The sequence below is a fragment of the Ambystoma mexicanum genome, chromosome 10 (assembly GCF_040938575.1).
Source record: "Ambystoma mexicanum isolate Mex_15411 chromosome 10, UKY_AmexF1_1, whole genome shotgun sequence".
Taxonomy (NCBI): domain Eukaryota; kingdom Metazoa; phylum Chordata; class Amphibia; order Caudata; family Ambystomatidae; genus Ambystoma; species Ambystoma mexicanum.
In genome coordinates, this window is record NC_090932.1 from 1220497105 (window position 1) to 1220518572 (window position 21468).

Consider the following 21468-nt stretch of genomic DNA (forward strand, 5'->3'; position numbering starts at 1 on the left):
GGAGCACTTTAGAGAGGTATACAACAGTACAGATGCATAACAGAGTGCTTTTCAGAGGTAACAATAGAACAGATATGCAGCAGGGTGTAGGATGCCGAGGGGCACAGAGGGGCACAGTGGAGGGGTACAGCTGCACAAGGTGGTGGGGAGGGGAGGGGCACACAGTGTCTAGTGAGTCAGGTGGCATGGGTGCAACGTGATGGCCTAAGTGTTGAGGAGGAGAGACTCCTTGAAGAGGTGGATCGTGAGTTCTTTTCTGAATTGTAGGAGCATGGGGATGAGTCTAATGCTGTTGTGGAGGAGGTTCCATAGTCTTGGGGCATAGGCAGAGAAAGCCTTTGCTTTTTGCAGCAGCATACCTCAAGTCTGCACGTGTCCTGGCTTCTGGTGGTGTGCTGTCCACAGGAGATGCTGGGTTCCTCCATGAGATAGCTGCTATATCATATGAGAATGGAAGACACTCCTGGGAAAGGAGGCACCATAGCAGACCGACTGTCTCAAATGTAAACATAAGACCATTCGATTGAACTGAAAAGTCTGTTGTATTTCCAGGCACCAGAAGACCAAGAGTCCATCAAAGTATCAATTAGGCCAGGGATCAACACGGCAGAGAGGTAAGAGGCTGTGGAAACCAATTCAGAAGTTAACTTACTGATGTGAAGCCTCCAACAGGTAAGGGACTCCATTACCTGCGATCCATTGAAATTGGAAAAAAAAAAGATGTTGGCTGCTATCTTAGAGGTGATCACCTCATTTACCATGTTCTCTATTATGAAGAGTCTTGCAAATTGCACATGATGGACATTTAGGCATAAGCATGGACCAAACGCTGCATCACGGAGAGATATTGGTGGTCAATGATGCTGGACAAAATAGATGCCATAGTCAGGGAGGGGCAAACCTGCAAGTTAAATGATTAAATGATAAAACCAAGAACACAGATTGACACTTTAAACATTGGAAAATATTGTCTTAAATTCAATCAATGAACTTGGGTTTATTACATATAGCTTGAAAGACAGACACCATCCTAGCATTAACTCATTCTGAACCCATTAGCCTGTCCCACCCACCAGATACACTCCTTAAATGTGTCACATACTATCAACCCAACAACATTGAAAGGCAGTTAATAGACCTTCCAACACATTTCTCACACCTTATCTGCGACAATAGGTTTCTTTGCCTCCAGGGATCGGTCCTCCCTTTATGTTCATGTCCTTGTGAGTCATCTGACTAATCACTTCTGGGTAAATCATGGTAGTGCTGACATCTTTCCAGTTTCATCTTGCTCTGGCAAAGGACATTGGTCTCCACCCCCATGACAGCATTCACCATAGATGAACAGTATATTGTGTGATCAAGATTGAACCAGTGAGGTCTGTTGGCATTGAAGCAACGACCTTGCCCCAGTCAGCCGGGGCTGGTTGAATGCCCCGAGTCTGCATTATGCACACACCTGCACAGTCATAATACTTATAGGCAACAATGCCTGATACCATTGGAAACAAGGGTACCATAACGAAACAAATAACAAGCACTAGGGGCATGAAGATAACATAATGGCAAGATCTGCCTCCTCCTGAATCCCTGTTTCATTGAATCAATTTCATGTAATTATTTATTTTACCTCTTCAACTCAACTGGGGCTGTGCTCTGTCACAACTATTCCCAACCAAATAAACTGCTCCGCCATCCAAACTCACGCTTTAAATTGTTTACAGACACTTGACCCCAAAGCATCAAAAGGCACCTAAAGGGACTTTTGGCACACTATTCCGCCTTCTTTAGAACAATAATGGGCATTGTCTTAAGGGATTAGTATCCCCTCAAAGTTGGTGAAATGCTTCTGGGCGAAACATGTCTGCTCCTACACACTTCCAGTCACACCTTAGGGCCTCCACCCCCATGAAGGTTTCAGGACTGATTTCAGGGACCGATTCATACTGGCACGGTCTATTAGCTCACAGCCGTTGGATTTGACCCATTATGCTGAGTTGAGCAAAAGTACTTTTGTAGAACTTTTGACTGATCATGCACAGTTTAGATTATGTCAATAAGGACTACCTGGAGCCAATAAAGACAGGGGAAACCTAACCAGAGTGCGCTGGGATTTAAATTAAATAATACAAATAATAAACACTGAGATTGTGGTTATGGGGTGAGTCATAAATAGAACATGTTTTATTTTCTTATTATCTACAAGGAACACCCAAATCCCATTCCCTGCAGTCATCGTCTCCTCCACCCTGATTCTATTTGTGCATTCATTTATTTAATGTTCAATTCAACCAGGGGCTGCGTTCTTCCACAATGCTACAATGGTATGTAAGAAACATGCCATGTACTTCGTGGGTCTGTCTGAAACTCTTGGACCACTATGAATATACATATTGCTTTTGATGCCCTATACCAGAAAATGGGAAGAGTGGGGTGTAGTCCAAAGAAGAGCCACCACAAGGAAAGCAAACAAATTCCTTACCAAAATCTTTGACCAAGAAGGAATAACGGAGGACATTATCATCTATAATGGAGTACTGTTTCTTTTGAAGGAGATTAAAACATCCTTAAACTAACAAGGCATAAGACCTTCACAATGTCTTCATCACCTCACCACAAACCATCTTGTTTCATATAAAGAGGTACACAACTCACAATAGCCAACTCTTTTCCTTGGCAGGAAGTAATCAAAAAGACTAAATGCACAGATTGACCCCCTCATACAGCCAGGAGGGGCAGGGCAGCATGCAGTCAACTTAACTGGCCAGTGGGTAAGAAGAGGAGAAACCAAGAACAAAGCCATGGAAGGTATACTAAAAAGAGACATGCTCAGGTAAGCCATCTACATCCAACACTACAACCGCAGAAAAGCTGTTTAAGTCTTTCCACGTTGCAGCAAGTGAGTGTATTACAGCAAAAGAGCCTCACTGAACACAAAAAAGGACTAAACCTCTTCCGACCACCACAACAGGTTTGCTGCATCCATGAGGTGTAGTATAATTCTAGAAAGTGTTGAGAAGTGTTTGCTTAATGATGTTATCAAAGTGAAGACTGCCAAAGACTTGGGCCACAGCAATGTACCAATCCTGACTATTGGCAAACAACAACCAGTGCATCAACATTAGACTTTCATCCAGCCAGTATACTGAGTTCCAGCCAGCCCAGGGAAATAGGGTGCCACTTCAGCCAGAGACAAACAATCCAAACTCTGACTGGAGAAGACTATCACTCCCAAACATCAAGAAATACTTAATCTACCATTGACTGTCTTTACCCACTACCATCTTAGTCCCTTTTCCTTTGTCATTCCATTCATAGGGAGATGTTGCAACAGGAATGGTTTTCTCAGTACTAGAACCAGGGCGACCATCATGCTGGCGACTATCCTTGTTTCAGAACCCAGCTAGCAATTTGGAAAAACATATATTTGAACAATTTGCCATGAGACATCTAAGAGGGAAATCCATGCCAATGGAGTCAAGGAATAAAGACTTACATTTTCCTTGCCCCATCATGCATTTGCTCATTGAGTCTGGTCTCTACATCCTCCTATTGTGAGGAATTGCCATCTAGCAAGGGTGTGAAAACGTTTTCCATATTTTTATTAAATAATGAAATGATGCAGCTAATTCTGCCTGAAAGGGTAATAGGCTGATCAGATTCCTCTTTTATAAGTTCTATTCAGTGTATCTGGGTCCTTCTGCATCAGTATACTTATTTGCAGAACCTGCTCTAGCAGTGGAACAGATTAGGTTCAGAAGTCACAGCTAATCATTTCACTGCTGCATTGACAGCCAAGTATCTGCAGCATTGGGGCTACATTGAAGATATGCACCCTGTACAAAAATGATGATGATCGGAAATAGCTCATGATGGTGGCAGGGTAAACTCTAAGGAAAAAGCTATAATGTGGTTAAGGCATGGTGCATGGCACTACTTATAATCATTACACCCACATCCAATTTGCAATCACACATCTGTCCGCTTCTGTGAGCCAAGATAAGATGTTGAAGGTGATGTGTAGCCTTGCCAGATGGGCTGAGCCTGTCAAATTACAGGGCAGGAAACAGAATGTTTGTGAGGGCAGATAACACCCTCTGCCAGAAGCAGCTGCACAGTAGGCAGCTACCCTGCGCTCAGGCATCAAAGGAGAATACCCATTCAAAAGGAGTAGCCTCACATCTGGTTGATGGATTTCTAAATGCCTTTGATCCTATTGCAAAGGGAAGGGGGTGTCACACTCACCTGGGTCTCTGCGGGAGCGATTAAGTCTTCCGGATCCTTTCCCAGAAGTAGTGGAGTGGTACTAAAGGTATCTGTTGAGAGAGATGTGAGCTGCTTAGTTTGCCTGAATATGGGCCCCAATCCTCCTTTCTCCCTCCTCCCAGTGTGTGTACTGTGATGGAAGTGTAGGAGTATGGCTCACCTTTAAGATAGATTGGGCGAGCTCTCCATCCTGAACTAGGCAGGGGCGCTGTATCTCTGAGACCTTTGGAACTTCCTTAGGTCCTGGTTAAGTCTCTGTTCTGTCACTCACTATGTTTCTTCACCCAGTGATGATTTCTAGTTCCAGTTGCTTCACTGGTTCGAATTAACTTGCGGGTATGTACAAGTTCCAGATTGCAGATAAGTTCTAGTTCCAGTTACTTCACCGGACCGGATATATTTGCAGTTAAGTTTCTAGTTCCCGTTTGCAGCGTGGTTCTGGTTGTTCTGCGCATCACTAATGGACCTTGCTATGTGGCGAGTTCTGCGCACGGTAGACAACAGTGATTACCAGTTCTAATCCTGTTCTTTCTTTCTTTCTTCAAAGGTGATTCGCAGAGGGATCCGCTGAAGAAGACGTGTGCTAGAACTCTGAACGCTACTTTAAGATCTCCAAGAAGATTTGGGTAAGTGATGTTGCTAACAGCGCACGCACGCTTGCTGAAGAAGTTGGATTGCAGCGAAGGTGCTTACAGGTACTGCTTTTCTTATGTCTTCTTTCTCTTCCAGATGCTGAGATTCAGGACGTGCGCGCGGATGAAGCCGAGGGCAGAACAAGTCGAGGATCGCGGTAAGCGTGTTGCTCGGAGCCACAGTTGCAACACGAAGCACGGGTGTGCCTTTGGGCGTGGCTTATATAGCCAACCACACCCAAAGGCTAGAACATGCCCTGCATTCACAGGTTTCACAGGAAGTCTGCCAGCGGCTACCTTGAGTGTATAGGAAGTGTGCCTGAGTCAATCAGATTTACCCGAAGGGGGCCAGGGCTAACTGTAAAATGCACCTGTTTGCAAGAGTGTGGTAAATGGATGTTGGATGCCTGCAAGGCGTGTTTAGTCTGCCAGGCTTTAACCCATTTTGCCCCTGCCTGTTCTCCAGCATATATGACAGGGGGTGAGGGTAGTGTAGCCAGAGAGAGGGATCTGCATAGTTTTGAGAGGATTCTGCCATCTTGATTCCCTATGCTTCCCTTTCTCTTTCATGCCCCCTCCACTTACTTTAGCATATAGCATTTTGGGTGTGATGCCAGAAGAGCAAAGTCCACTCCTTCCAAGAGCATGGATTGGGCAACTAAAGCAGTCTAGATTTAGTCCAATCACTGGTGGGCATTCATCTTTAAAAACCGGGGCCTCACATTACTTATTTGAATCCTCTTTTGGACTTCAACCCTTGAAGAAGATTTGATTTGAACCTTACTGGGAGAGCAGCCCTTTCCGGTGTCCTCCAGCTGTGATGTGAAGGCAGATGTTCCAAGGCATAGTGAAGCTCTGTCACTTAACCATCCCCAGGGACCATTGTGGGTGAATCTGCTGATGAGCTGACAAACAAGATGTCCCTATCTGCCAGCCACAGCGGTACCCAGGACTTCAACACGATGAAGGACTCTTGCCGTTGTGTGCTAGCCTCTCCCATGTTTGGGATCCCGAGAACAAGGAAACATTTTGTCCCTGAGTCCCTAGAGTGGGACACACAGTAATCTGAGGAATGACTTGTTGGTGAAGGAAGACCTGCCTCTCTGCAGTTGTATGCCAGTCTCCAAGTGTTTCAGAGCATGAGAAAAGGAGTAATCCTGTCGCTGAGCCCCTGGATTGTGACTCAAAGCACCCTGAGATCCAAGACAGCTGGTATCGTAGAGTTTTTCACCACTGAACTGCTTGAAGCCATGTTCACAAAACTGTTCGACACATTTGAACCACCAGAAAACTCTGTTGCTGCCTTTTGCACTCTTGCAATTTTTGCACAAGAGCCAAAATGTCTGATTTGGTGCTGCCGGACCACCAAGAACTGCAAAACGGTGCTATTGGCTGCTAACTACCCCTTGGTCCACATTTGGGCCCTAGAGACTGGATAGGTCATTGTAATCCCTTTTTACAAGCTCAAGACATATCTTTACATGAGCGCTCCATTATGCATCAGTACTGTTGTATACCTCTGGAAAGTGCTGTGTTGCTTCTCGAAGCGGGGTCCGTGCTAAAAAAATACAATAAAAATAATAATAAGAATAAAAAACATATCCTAAGGAACATTGTCATCTTTTAACGGCCTTTTCTCCCCTGTCTTGTCTCATTACCAGAATGCTGCATATGTTTTATCTTTGCATATAATGTTCTTTCTACAGATTCTAGTGAGCTATTATTGTAAATGGTGTGTTTTATTAAAGTATATATTTGTATAGAACCTTGATTGGACATTCCTTTATTTTGGACTGTTATACTTTGCTGTTTGGGTTGTTACTGAACCACATTCACACCCCCTTTGAGACTATAGCCTTCCCCTGGCCCACTCTACCACAAAAGGTGAAGGAGGTATATCACTTAACTGTGCCTATTATACCTTTATGATTGTGCTGGCTTTTGGTTTGTACGAGTGCAAGGGTTTTGTGGGTGGTTTATTCCCGGTTCCTCCTTGTGCTCCAGCAGGGCAAAAGTCAATTCGTCACACCTATCATAATAATATTACCGAGTCCTATGCATGTTGAAAATACGCAATAAAATATGAGTGCATAAAGCATAATGACGAACTTGTCACCAAATCGCGAGCTTATAGCTTGTCCACAATCTACATCCTGCTAGACCCACCCAACAGGCATGTGACCTGAAGATTCCATGCCAGCAAGCACATCATAGACCATAGCATAGGGACAATCAGTTGCTTACATTGCACCGAACTGTTGTTCTACACTATGCAGCCACTTAGTATTCCCATGTGATAGAAAAGGGCCGGGATCTTGGACGTTAAACAGCCTCATCCGGGCGCATTCCCGCATATAAATTCATAACGTGTGTTGCCCTGGTCCTTTGAACCAGATGCAAGATGCCATAATCCAATAAGCATCAAAGCAGGCTCACCTATGTTAAATAATATCTACATTAAATGTAATAGATGATACACTGCTTCCAAAACAATGATATGAAATGCGGTTTGAATAAGCATTACCCAACACAAATAAAGCAGTTGCATTATTCTGGCTAATTCGCACGTGCTCTGTGAAACAAAATACTTGACTACAGACATGTCTTCATCTTTCCCCACCTGTGTATATACATGTGGCCCGCCTCGTTGCCTTTTGAACTGTGCACAAGTTCATAGAAAAATATCAGCCTCTTTTCAATCAAGCTGATTTGTGTTGTTGGAATAAGTCACACTTCACTAACTTGTGAATTTAAATACACCAGCATGATGGCTTTCTAGGCCCGCGTTCATGGTTGCATTATTAATGCGTCACGTCAACGGGTGAGTATTCCACGTTGCAGTGCGCATCATACAGTGGCTTTCACAGTGCATATCACGTACGTCAGTGCCCTCTGCAGTCTGGTTGAAGAGTCAAGAGCACGCCTCTACTTAATGAATTCAGAAAACAGAAATCTTTCTAGCATTTCTGAAGCAATTTGGTGCAGTGGTAATCCGTACAAGTCAGCAGCCGAGGAGTTATAGAAAGGTACGGAGTACACACAAGACACTTCCAAGGAGAGAGATTTCAATAAATTACCTTCAATAAATTAGGCATCAGATGAGAATACACATTTGTCATATGCATCTACCACAAGTTATTCTTTTCAAATAAGAAGATACAGTCTGTTTTAATAGGAAATGTCAATCATAATGACAGGCACGTGAGAGGAGCGATCAGCAGCTATGTCCACAGTAGGTGCATTGAAGAGAGATTGAGGTCCAAAAGAAATAATAGGCTGTGCCTGCATTTGCATATTTATGTTTTTAACTACATGCACGCAGCTTAAAACTGATATGGCAGAACATTAGAATGAGTCAGGGATTCATTTGACCAAAATGCCAGGGGTAGCAGAAGTGACATCACACGAACCTTGACATCCCGGATGACATCACAGGAAGTGAGACATCACAGGAAGTGGTGGCACGACCTTTCACCACTTGAAATCACATGAAGGGGCATCTCCCTGCTGGTTGTCTTTCTTCCTTCACCTGTACAGAGGCCAATGTACCTATCCAGCGATAACCTCGAGTTTTTCAGCTTCTCCTGCCATTGCTTCATATAAAATACTACCACGTGCACCTAGGCTAAACTGTTGGGTGTGGGCATAACCGTAAAAAAAAATGTTGGGAGAACCACCACCTTCAGAGACTGTGGGAGTGGGGCAAAGTAACATACCTGTGTGGGAGCATCTAACATTTTTTTTTTACACATTTAAGCTAACTATTCTAGTGCAGCTTCAATGTTACATTTGAAGAAAAGATGCTCCACACTTGAGGAACTGCGCCACAACGTTTCTTTTGGAAACTGAAATTTATTGATTAAAATGCCCTTTTGGATAACACGTGTTTTGACACACCAGTGTCTTTTTCAAATCAGGGCTGGTGACAAAACTAGTAAGTGTGTAGCCGAATTCACAGTGCACAACATTTTGGGGGGGAGTGCTGTTCCCAGTTAAATCGACACCCTCCCTCCACTGATGGGTTGCAGGTGGCTGCTATAGTCCGCTGAGGAACCAGGAGCAACTACCCAGCAAACCTCAAATCTAACTTCTACATGAGTTGCACACTTTAACATTTTGTCCATTATTTATGATTCATTATCTTTCAATATTTACTAAATATGCCTGAATTCTTCTTTATTATCTGTAGTTGATTTCAACCCAGCACTTCACCCAAGTCAATGCCTAGCGTGTGATGCACAGCTGAAACCCTTAATTAATTATTTGTGTCTATAAGTTCCTTTATTTCTGAACGATGTACCACTTATATCATGCCCCTCTCTTTTAACCCCCCTACCACCTCCCCCCGGTGACACTCAACTAGTAATCAGGCTGGTTTGCAAAGTTAAAATATTTATTTATGGATTGCACAATATATATCACACTATTTTAATGGTTATACAATAATCACCAATGGGGTGATGTTACACTAAACAATCTCTTTAATCACAAGGAGTAATGATGGGAAGAAATAATGCAGCATAGAAATAATACTTTAGGTATCTTCAATCAAATGGCAATGTGATTACTATTTCCCTCTGCACACTCCTCAATCCCCCAATATGCAATATAAAGCAAGAGAAGGAGAAAGAACAGGTTTCAGGAATGCAGAATTCAAGCAAATGTATCAATCCCAATTTCCCCCCAGCAAACACCAGAGAAAAACAGAATTGATTGGAAAACTTATCAAAATAGTTTTAAAGTTGGCTTGAATGAAATGGTGAAAACACTGAAAATGGATTTAATTCACTGAAATGGTTGAAATTCTAATGGGAGCCGCTTTGTATGGTATCAGACAAACACTAGCAATGATTAGAGAGTAATAATCATTTTGAAAACTTAATTTTTAGGTCGGTGCAATGAAAAGCTATATCGCACGTTAGAGATTTTAGCCAAACAAATAATTTGCGGCAAACTTTTCTGCGTGCGGTAAACGCGATTGAGGAAAAACTATAAGGAGTTGAGATGCGGCTAGCAGTTCTTTAGAAAGCTTGAGATGTTAGCTTCAAGAAGACATTTGTATGAAGATGTTATGAACGTTTTCCTGGAGGTTGTTTTTTTCAGAAAGAGGCACAATTGTAAAACAAGGATGCGCTTTTAAAAGTACAAACAAGGTTTCTTTACACTACGGATGGACTTATGAAGATGCAAAATACACGACAGCACAGCCACCAGGTCAGGATGTCACCGATCAGGCCTTTCTTCAGAAGTAATATATCAGCTCAAAGATGATTTTAACAATATTATTATCGAAGGACTACAGGATAAGAGAGAGGGCCTCATTACGACTGAGGAGGAACGGGTTAATGGACTCCACTAAAGGAGGCGGAACCGTTAAACCCATTCCGCCTCATTACAAGCCCCCCTCACGGGACCCGGTAAGTAACACCTGGTCAAACCAGACGTCCTTACCGGGTCCCGTGAGGGGAAGAGGGAGCAAACAACGGGCCGCTTGTAACCTATGGGGGATCAGATGGGAATGGGGAAGGTCCGGGCCCGGGTTTCTGGAGGGAGGAATTACCGGGCCCTCCGAACTCGGAATGGCCCCGTAATATATATATATTTTTTTATTAAAGTTGATTTAATCAAGAAATTTCTTGATTTTACAACAAATGAAAAAGAAAACGTAAAACAAATATAACTTTTCTTACATCATTTATATACCCAGACATAAATAAACATGTATGAATGTACACATACATGTATCTTTTCTTTTACATTACATAAAGCAATCAATTCACTATATACATAAATATAAAATTCTGTTGATAAAAAAAGATAAATCTTTCGTTTACAGTAATACAATCAATCAAAATCACGGGTTAGTAACACAAACAAAAAAGGGAAGACCAAACCTAGGAAATAAATGGTTAACTCAAGAGCTGGGATCACAAGCAGGTTTGTTTGACAAATTCAGACCATGGAGATAATTAAGTATAGCATATCTTATTACCTTCTTTTCAGCATGAAACAAATACTCCCAGGCTCTTTGCCACGTTAATTCATAATAATCTTCAAATATAGGTTTGAGATGGATGGATTGTATAACACATAATTTTGGACATTCAGTGCATAGATGTTGGAGAGTCTCCATTTCCAGATTGCAAAAGAGACATTGATCATCTGATTTGGCAAGTAATTTACATATATATGATAGTTCATAGGTTGGCCATAAATTGAGACGAAAACGTAAATACTTGTTTCTTAGATAGGAGTTTGGGAATTTGGCTAGATAACTCTCTATAGACCCATAACGTTTCAGGGCAAAGGGATTAATCTTAAACTTATGATATCTGAGACATGCTGTTTGTGTCTCTCAAAATGGCGGATGATAGAAGTTCAGATAGCCTTTGCTAGGTTAGTTGCTAGGGAAGTCCTTGATTGTCGAGGTCACTGCCAATTGCAACAATGTTAAGGTAATCGTACCTAGCCAATGAAAGAGGCTCAGAGTTAGAAGCATCAGCACGTTCGATCCTCGCACGACAGTCCAGAGGCTTCACAGAAGAATAGCAGCGCAGGACAGCGAGACAGCAATTCCACTTGGCAAATCCACTTGCGCAAATGCGCGCGCGCTAATGCGCGTGCGTGATATCTTTCATGTGGATTGACTGGAGTTGGCTGGGGGCGGGCCGAATACAAATAGCCAATGAAAGAGGCTCAGAGTTAGAAGCGTCAGCACGCTCGATCCTCGCACAACAGTCTGGAGGCTTCACAGAAGAATAGCAGAGCAGGACAGTGAGACAGCAATTCCACTTGGCAAATCCACTTGCCCAAATGCGCGCATTCTGGGAACCCGGACCCGATTTCGGCGGCAGCCATGCCGCCAATAGCGACATGGCTACCGCCGAAGTTGTAATGAGGCCCAGAGAGTTCAGGCACCACAAAAAGGATTTCTAGCAATACAGTTCTGGATATAAGAGAGATTTGATTTTGATAGGGATGACTAGGAAAGTACATAGGCTAGTGACAATCCTATACTATGGATACTCACTATCAATGTTTGAATGGAACCGTCAGGGATTCTGGTTGAAGATTTCTGGGACAGACTGCTGGGCACACCGGACTGGTCTGGTCAGCGATCAGCAAGGCCCTCTGGACACCGCACAGCAGGACTGGACTGGATCAGCAATGGCTCTCTGGTCTGCACAGCACGGAATGGCACGACTGTGATTTAATCTGCCCTTCTGGTTATGAAGATGATTATTTGGCAGGCAAGCAGCTCCAGCACAGCCTGGCTGCTCTTTGGTTTCCCCTTTAAGTTGAGGGATGGGTTCTGGAATTTAGGCCCGGCTGAAAGTGGTTCAGCTATGCTCTGAGCCTTTCTGCTTCCATAGTTTTTGGAGTCCGGAACAAGGAGAATGGATGTATCTCCTACAAAGTGCTCTGCTGAAATCGGGATGGTGGGTGGACCAGTGTGTCCTTGTGAGCCATTAGCTGTCTCTATTTATACATTTAATAAAGGGGTGGGTATGCTGAATTATCCTGACGCACGCCCTAGGTATTCTATTGGCTAGGGTCTTTCCTCTCCCTTAATTGGAGAAGAAAACAGAGTGTCATCATGATGAGATGGTTTGTGAGGCAGGGAAAACCTCCCCTTTGTTTTTGCACATGAAATCTACTTTTCATATAATACATATTTACAATTTTACAAACTTGATAACAATAGCATATCCATATCCCATACTTTGTAGGGCAAATATGTTTCCAAACCTCATCTCTGTAGGATCTTGGGTCTGGATCAGACAGATTTTCGCACTTTTTTTCCGGGACACAATATCTGTTTGGTCCAAACTTGGTACACATGTGTGCATTGCATGGGGGCATACATGTGTGAAGTTTCATACTTCTGACATAATTACATTTGGTATAAATCCACAATTTCTACAGTTATGTCCCAGAACATAGCACAGAGTTCTGTCTTCTCTTAAAATGTACAGCAAAAATTTAGATTCAGAAGTCCGGGGTTTATATATTTTTTAACAATTGTCCACAGTAAATTATCAGTCTTATGCGAAATCTGCTTTTTGGTCCATTGTGAATCCATAAAAGTGTCTATCCCCGCCTCCTTGGCTGTCTTGCAGCTCCAGCAGCAATCTCTGCCTACTTCCTTCTGGCAGAGAGCACTGTTGACACTTTAATCTGCATATCCTTTCAACCCAGGAAGCCCCATTGTTTCTTCCCAGAGCAGCTCCAGTGCCCCTCCCCTCTTAATCAACACCTGAATGTGAGTTCCTGTCTTTTTGGTGGGAAGCAGAAGGGAGGTGTCTTTCCCAGTGGGGGAAGTTTCTTTGTAGTTTGGCTGAATCAGGCTTACTTTAAAAGTAAATTTGTTACATTTATCTTTGTTGAAAATAAACTTAGATTTTAAAACAAACATCTAGAACACTGATTCTAGGCTCTAAACCATAATAGTGACAACCTAGTTTGCTCTTGATAACAAGTCACTTAGATTTGAGACATTAGATCTTAATGGTACCACTTTTACAGTTTGAAAACAGGCTTTTGAAACAGTCACAGGCGGCCGCTGATACTGCGCCCAGATTGTGACAGCTTTCCCAGGCAGGCAAACTGGCTGTGGATGTTTTTTGTGACCAATTCAACTTTCCTGGATATTGCAAATGAACAATAATTCCTTGTATTCCATAGCATGGGACACCCCACAAGAAGATTGGCTGTTTGCGGGTGTTTGGGACCAGCATTCTGTATTTTTTAGCAACCAAGAAAAGATTTAAAAGCAGATTTCGGATTTCTTTCAGCAAGCTCTGCTTTTCATCTGTGCTCCATTTTTACATGTTGGACAGCCCAGTGATAGGTTTCAGCAGTGAGGTCTCCTTCCACTACTGACAACAGGCAAAGTAGATCTGGCTGCCATCTTTTCCGGTTTCAAAGCGCAATTTTTCATAGGTTTGGCGCGCATAGGGCTTTTGCGGCCATTTTTGATGATTCTTTCACCATCAGCACACAAGGATGTCACAGGGCAGAGCCTAGTAGGTTAAAACATCCCACAAAGCCCCCCCTCGCAATTTGACTTTTCACCGCCCGTCAAGGGTAAGTCGCGAGATTGGGATGTTCTGTTTTTTCTTTCTGGTCCAAATGGCAAAATTCGTATGCTTCTCCCATCAGTGGTGGATCGACAGGTCCCCTCGCCGGTTCCTGATGAGAGTATGGAGCGATACCCCGGGCCCCTTGGGTCTTCCGTTCCGGTCCCTGAGTGGTCCTCCTTGATGCTTAGGATCGATGGTTTCAAATTCTAGGATGACAAAACAGAGCACATTTGTAGACATTTCCCCACCACTATTCATGCAGTGGGGCAGACACATACATTTGAGATATAAGGACAATCTTCTCTATTTGCAATTGATTACTCATTTTCAACAGGTGGAATCGTTTTATAGTTGAAATTCTAGGGGTCTGGAGTGAGCCCCTCTGTGTTTCCAAATGAATCTTCTAGTTGCTGCAGAGTGTGCCTAGGATGGCAACACTTCGGTTGGTTGATGTGGACCCCCTCTGCCAAACTGCCTTTGGGGATACGGATTTTGTAGGCGACTGGTGAGATTTTGTCTACAATTTCAAAAGGACCCCTCCAGCTAGGCATAAATGTGTGCTGTTTGGCCTGGTTCCTTTGGAAATTGTATAAGTAGACCCGGTCTCCTACATGGTATTCTTTTCTAGTAGTCTAAGTCATAGTGGGTCTTCATGCTGTCTGCAGATGTTTCTAGATTTCGCTGAGCATAGGATAAAGCATGTTGAAGGTATTTTCTCAGATTTTCAACATACTCATGAGTTGTTGAGGCATTGATCAATGTCTGCTCTTGGTTTCTGTAGAGCAGATGCTGGGGAAGCACCATCATGCGTCCAGTCATCAGCTCAAACAGTGACATTTTAGTGGCAGATGAAGGGGTAGATCTGATGGCCATCAGGACAAGAGGTAATCAAATATCCCAGCTTGGCCCAGAATCTGCCACAAACTTTTGTAATATGCTCACAATTGTCTTGTTGTACCTCTCTACCACACCACTAGAGGCTGCCGGTAAGCAATGTGTAGTTTCCTTTTGACCCCAAGTATCACCCACATCTTTATTACTTTGCTAGTGAAGTGGCTACCTCGGTCTGATTCGATCCTTTGGGGTAGTCCAAAACGCAAGAAGCTGTTGGTTGATCATCAGGGCAGGTGCTGTTTCTGCCTTTCAATTTGGGGCCGGGAGACATTCTACCCATTTAGTGAACAAACATGTCACGGTCAACATGTACTTGTTCCCCCTAGAGGAGCGAATCACGGGCCCGATAAAATCGACTTGTAAATCTGCCCAAGGCAGTGTCATCCCCCTCTTTTGGAGAGGCGCACAGTGTGTGAGGGATGTTAGCTGAAATTGTGCACACACAAGACACCCCTTCAAGTATTGGTCGAGGTCCTGCCCCATGTGTGGCCAGTATGCAACCTCTCTTAAGATTTCAAGTGTTGTATGAAACCCCCTATGACCGGCTGTGGCCGGATCATGGGCGTACTTAACATCAGGCTTCGGAATGAGGTAGGGACCACCCACTGATCATGGCCACCTAGGGATCTCCTCACCAACAAACCGTCTTGGATTCGGAACATTTTTGGACATTTCATCAACACTCTGAAGTCCTCTTTCCCAATGTAATCAGTATCCGTCAGAGTTCTCAGGGTCCTCAATGTGTTGATAAAACTTACCAATTATTGGATCCCCTTTTTGAGCCGTAATCAAATCAGCATCTGGGGTCTCCTTACTGCATTGTGCAGTTGAGAGTTAATTGTGAGCATTTGTCTGGGACCTAGTGATAGCAGTGACCTGGATTTCCCCCAACAGGGATTCAATCTCAAGTAGATCCCCTTGGATGGCTCCGATTTTGGCCAGCTGATCAGCTAGGTGTTTTCCAGTTTTGTCTGGTCCCTCTACTTTGGAATGACCCTTAATCGTTTTCCAGTAGATAGTCATCCCATTCCAGGTGAGCAGATCATTAATATTTTGGATTAGTTTCCCATGTTTCAATGGTTTGTTATTAGCACATAACATGCCTTTGGTTTTCCAGTTAACCAGGTGCTCCACGAACCTGTTCCCTACATAATCCGAATCAGTGATTATGACCAGTTCATGGAGTTGGTGTTGGACAGCAGTGAGGATGGCTTGATGGACAGCTATCAACTCTGCCACTTGACTACTTCGGGGACTGATTTTGTACCCACCGGAGGGTTCTGGGGTCTCATTCACCCATGCATTCCTTATGCCGGCCACAAGTTCCTTTTCCTTATTGTTGTCAACATGGTAGGAGCATCCATCCACATAGACAGTGGGCATTCCCTCACACTTGTCTTCTTCAAAGACTTTGTGTGGGGAATTAAGGTTTGCCTCCATGTTGTCCTTGATTTTAAGACTTTCGTCCTTGAGACAGTTTTCTCTGGCACAATCATGCAAGTCAGCCAGACCTTGCGCTAGGGGACTCTTCCTGTTTTGGCCATATCTGACCTTCACAGGAAAGCCCTGCATTGACAGAATCCAGGAAGTAATTTGGGAATTACTCACATTTCCAGGCCGGATTCTGTCACTTTAGAGATATTGCAGAGGCTGGTGTGGAGTCTCCAATATGATGTGTTCCCCCTGGATAAACGGGCGGTAATTCTTCAATGCCCACACTGTTGCCAGGAGTGCCTTCTCACGGTCTTTCAATTTTTCCTCCACAGAGGATAAAGTTTTACTCACATAGGAGAATACTTTATTGACCTTGTCATGCTTTTGGTATAATACTGCAGTCAAGCATGTATTTGAGAACCCTGTCCCTGTGAAGAACTCCTTGTTTTTGACAGGGTAAGCTAGGCAAGGCGCTTGTGAGAGGCTTCTTTTCAGTTGTCTTACTGCCTCGGCTTGTTCTGGACCCCACTCCCACTTAACCCCCCCCTTCAAAAGATGGATCAGGTGTGTTGTGATCTCTGCGTAATCCACAATGAACTTTCTGCTGTAATTAGTCAGTCCAAGGAGGCTCCTTAGTTCCCGCAGAGTTGTGGGGTCTTTTACTTTCTGGAGTGCTTCCACTTTCTTTTCCTGGGGACAGAGACCGTGGGGATTAATCTCATGCCCTAAGAAATTGACACGGGTTCTACACCACTGTGCCTTTTGAAAGGAAAGTTAGGCTCTGGCAGCCCTCAACTGTGTCAGAACATAACGGATCTCCGCTATGTGTTCCTCCACAGTTGAGCTTTTGACTAGGGCATCATCTACATAGGCCTGGTTACCCCTTTCACCCAGGTCGGGCATGGCCTTATGTAGAAAAATGTTGAATTCATTGCTGGAGTTGATGTATCCGAAGGGAGTCCGGGTCCATGTGTACTGCTGCCCCCCGAAGGTAAAGGCCAGCTTGTATTGGTCCTCCCTACTGTCAGGTACAGTCCAGTACCCATTGGGCAGGTCTATTGCCATGAATACCTGTGACCCCTGGATCTGGGCCAGCCCTTGGTCTATGTAGGGAAGAGGCCATCAGCAAGTATGGACCCATTTGTTGAGCTCCCTAAGGTCGGTGCAGAGTCTCCACTGGCCGTTTGGCTTCAAACTCCCCAGCACCGGATTATTGAAGGTGCTGTGGACTGGACGGATTATCCCACGGGACTCAAGGTTCTTAGTTATTTCAGTAAGGGACTCCATTGATGCGAGAGGCAAGCAATATTGCTTCACAAACACGGGAGTCATTCCAGGGTCCGTGGGAATTGTTGTTGTGTGGATGTCGGTGTGTGGATGTCGGTGTGACCTGCAGTCATATGAGTTCACCGCAAAGAGATCTTGAAAATCTAAGAAAACTTGTTTCAATTTTTGCTTCTGCTCCAAAGTCTCACAAGCATCAGCTAGGTTGACTCTCTCTTCAACTATCTGCATGAAGCCTCAAAAGACTTCCGGTTTTGCTATCTCAGCGGCCTCCTCCAGCTGGGTGGAGAAGTCCCTGGTCAGAGTGCTGATTTGGACCGGTGGCTTCAGGTGAGGAAGGCAGTCCTCGCGGACTTGGAAAATCACCTCATCCCTCCTGAAGTCACGGGTCACATCTTCCTTGCCACAAGGGCAGGAAGTGTACACCAGGAGATTCCCCCGATGCCGGTTGAAGAGCCTGTCTTGTGTTGTGTTGTCATCACTATCACTGTCAATACAGTCCTTGGGGATTGGTCCTAACAGTTCATTGCCTAAATCTAATGAAAAATGTCGGTCATCAACCGCCATTCCAATAATGGTGCCTGCGGCTAGAGTGATACTCTTTAAGTCGCTGTTATCCACCTCTATTGGAATGGTGGCATGTTCTTGATTGACTAGTGATGTTTAGTTTACCCCCAACCCTTGCTGTTGGAAATAAGCATTAAGATGAACATAGGCATCAGGGTTTTTCAATTTCTGTCCTCTTTTGACTTTCACTTCCAGGGAGAATTGTCGGGTCCTTTCTGGGATGGTGACTTCCTCTACAATCTGAATTTCAACTGCATAGGGCTGCAGTTGAGCTGACCTAAATGCTTCCTCTGGGTCATCAAAGCCCATGGGATTATCTGCTAATCGGGACCAAGCTTTGAAGTTTATTAGGTCCAAACTAATGGCAAAGCGATTGAGAATGTCACTGCCTAAGTAAAAGGCGGCAGTGACGTCTCGCACGACCCAACAATTATGGACTATGCTCTTGTTGCCTATGGAGATTTTGAGCACACACCTGCTTGGCAGGAGATGTTTGGAATTGGGTGTTTCCAGATCCATTTCCCATTTGTCTATCAGTTTAAATGTGGGAATGGCTGGATCTTTTGGGAGTCGGAGGAACATGGCTTCGCTGATGAAGCTCTTACCGTTGTTCACACACACTCGTGCGAGAACAGAGTCCTTCCCTTCATTTAACTGAATAGCGATGACCAACTGCTCTCCAATTTTCTAAATATCAACCAGGCTTTGAGCTGATTTCTCATCTTTCTGGACTATGGGAGTGGGAATTTCTGATTCTGAATTTGTAAAGAATTTCAGAGTGTTTCCTTCCAGTGTGGAATGTCACCTTAGACTGGAAGGAAGGTTGATTTTCAGAAATAGAGAGGACCCCCATCACCAGTTTGTTGTCCTACTGCTATTACTGTCACATCTGGGATTTGATTGCTCTGGAAGTGAAATTCTCTTTGGTCAGGTTTTTGTTCAACCATGTGGCATGTGCCGTTTAAACTAACATGGTTGACACTCTGTTTTAATTTGATCAGTCGGCTAGTCTGGGTCCAGAGGACCTTGTTTACACAATCTATGAGGGGTTGCAACCTTCGCAGGATATCATTCCCTAGTGAACAAGGGGTGCCCTCTGGAGTCACCACTATGACCGGGTGTTTCACCTTGTGTCGCCCAATTTTAATATCCAAATCTGCAGTCCCCTTGACAGGAATTTCCTTCCCGTCGAAGTTCTGAAGTTGTCCAGGAAGAGGGGTGATAAGAATTTGGTATTTCTCCCCCCTTCTCGAATTCAGTTGGTCAAAGGCCCTTTTTGACAGAAGGGTAGCTTCGGCCCAGTGTCCACCAGTGCCAAAATTGTACACTGCCCCTGTATCTGGACCGGGGCATAGAATATTCCCTCCTTCTCCTGAAGGGGGTGCAGATAATGTATATTATTTTGAACAACTGGTGTGTTAGTTTCTTGGTTTTGGACACTGATAGAGAAGAGATTTGGGCAGGATTCTGTTTGGAGTCTTGGGGATCTGAAAAGAAAAGGTGACAGCTAGATATGGGGGAAGTTTTGGGTTCCCCTGGTTCTGGTTCTGGGCTGCGCCGCCTCACCTTTTTGGAGGCAGTAACCAGGGTGGGTTTGAACCAGGGGATTTTCATGCTATTGATTCTGGGGTTGGATGATGGGCGGTGCTAATTCAGTCCCCACATCTAACCAGTCTGGATTTGGATCCTTTGGGACCCATTTTTTTTTGGGAGGAGTTCCCCCAACTCTGAAGGAGAAGATCCTTTTCCTAGAACACTCTGGGGACCCCTATCCTTCAAATTGGAAGACGTGTACCTCCTCCACAAAATGGGTCTTTTTGGGCTCTTGATTTCTCCTACCCCAGTCTGCTCCTTGGGTGGCAGACTTTCAGGGGCAGGAGATTTTGGTTCCGGTTCCTGGATTTCCAGGAGCTTTTTACAAGTAGGAAGGAAGCTTCCTCCAAGGCTTTACACCTCCCTTCCCCTTGTGCCTCCTCCCTGGGAACCGGTGGGTTGTCGGGGTTCTTCCCCCGTCATTACTCTGGAGCACTAGGTCCAGAGTTTGAGGCATTCTGCACCGGCATGCTCATCTGAGGGTTCTGTTGAGCCCTCAGCATGTGACCCAGATCTTGTGCCATGTTTTGGACCTGGCGCTCTAGTTGTCACACCCGCTCAGGCTGATACGGGATTCTCATTTCTCCCCTGGGCTGATCCCAGGAAGGGTAGCTATCCCTTCTCCCAAAATACCCCGGGTTAGTGAAGTTTGGGTACCCCTCCACCCTTGGCCTCCCCTCTCCCGGATTAGGTTGTCTGGGCTCAGGAAATTGGGGAAAGAAGGATCGATGGTTTTGGGTTTGAAAGTTTTACGGATACCTCGGGAAGAAATTCTGTCAAGTATTTGGAGGATTACTGCCTTCCTGGGGGAAGTGAGGACGGAAGTTCCCTGGGTTAGCTGCTGTTTGGTTGGATCTCCCCCTTGAGCTGGAGGAGTCCACACATAACCCAGGATGGGTCTATTCCCCTTGTAGAGGGGGCTGATGTAGTCAGGGTAGTTAGGGTCCCATTTGTGAGATTGCCTCCCTGACTCCCTGACTGGGATTGGCCGGAGGGCCTTTTGGACTTGGGGTTGTTCTGATTCTGTGCAGGCAGGTTTTTAGGCCCCCCCATCTCTAAATCTAAAATGGGGGCAACCTTCAACTCCGCCACCTTAGCAGCAGCAGGGGTGTTGGTTGGTTTGGGGCTTTTTGGATTATTTTTGTTTTCTACTGGCTTTTGCACCTCATAAATGCGTGCGGCTTGTTCGATGACCCAGTCTAGTGATCTTTTCTCATGAAAGTCTCTCACTAGTCATGATGTTCTTGGGGAGAGCGTGGAAAGTATTCACAAACTCTTTGCTGTCAGTGCGCACCCTTCTGGTGGTCTGCACAAAGGCACGCTTTAATTCTTGAACAAATTCCTGTGGGGCCTGCTCTTCCCCACATTGCAAGTTGTAGGCTGCCTTGCGGGACTCCCGAGGATTCCTGTGCACAGAAAAATGTTTCAAGATGGCCCCCCTATAGGTGGAAATTAACAAGGGGGGTCCTGGGAGTCTCTCTGCCAGACATTAGTCCTGGTTGCGAGAGACTTACCCAGAGTCTTTAGCTCACTATCTTTCACAGAGAAGAAATATCCTAAACATATCAGTCTTTGTCCTGCCCTGGGGCAGTCCAGCACCGAAATGCTAGGCAATTCTCCTCTGAACAAGAGTACCAACAGCATCCCCAGACACGTGTTTCGGTCTGGTTGGACCTCATCAGTAGGGAGGAGCTGTGCCTCTCTAAGAATAGTGA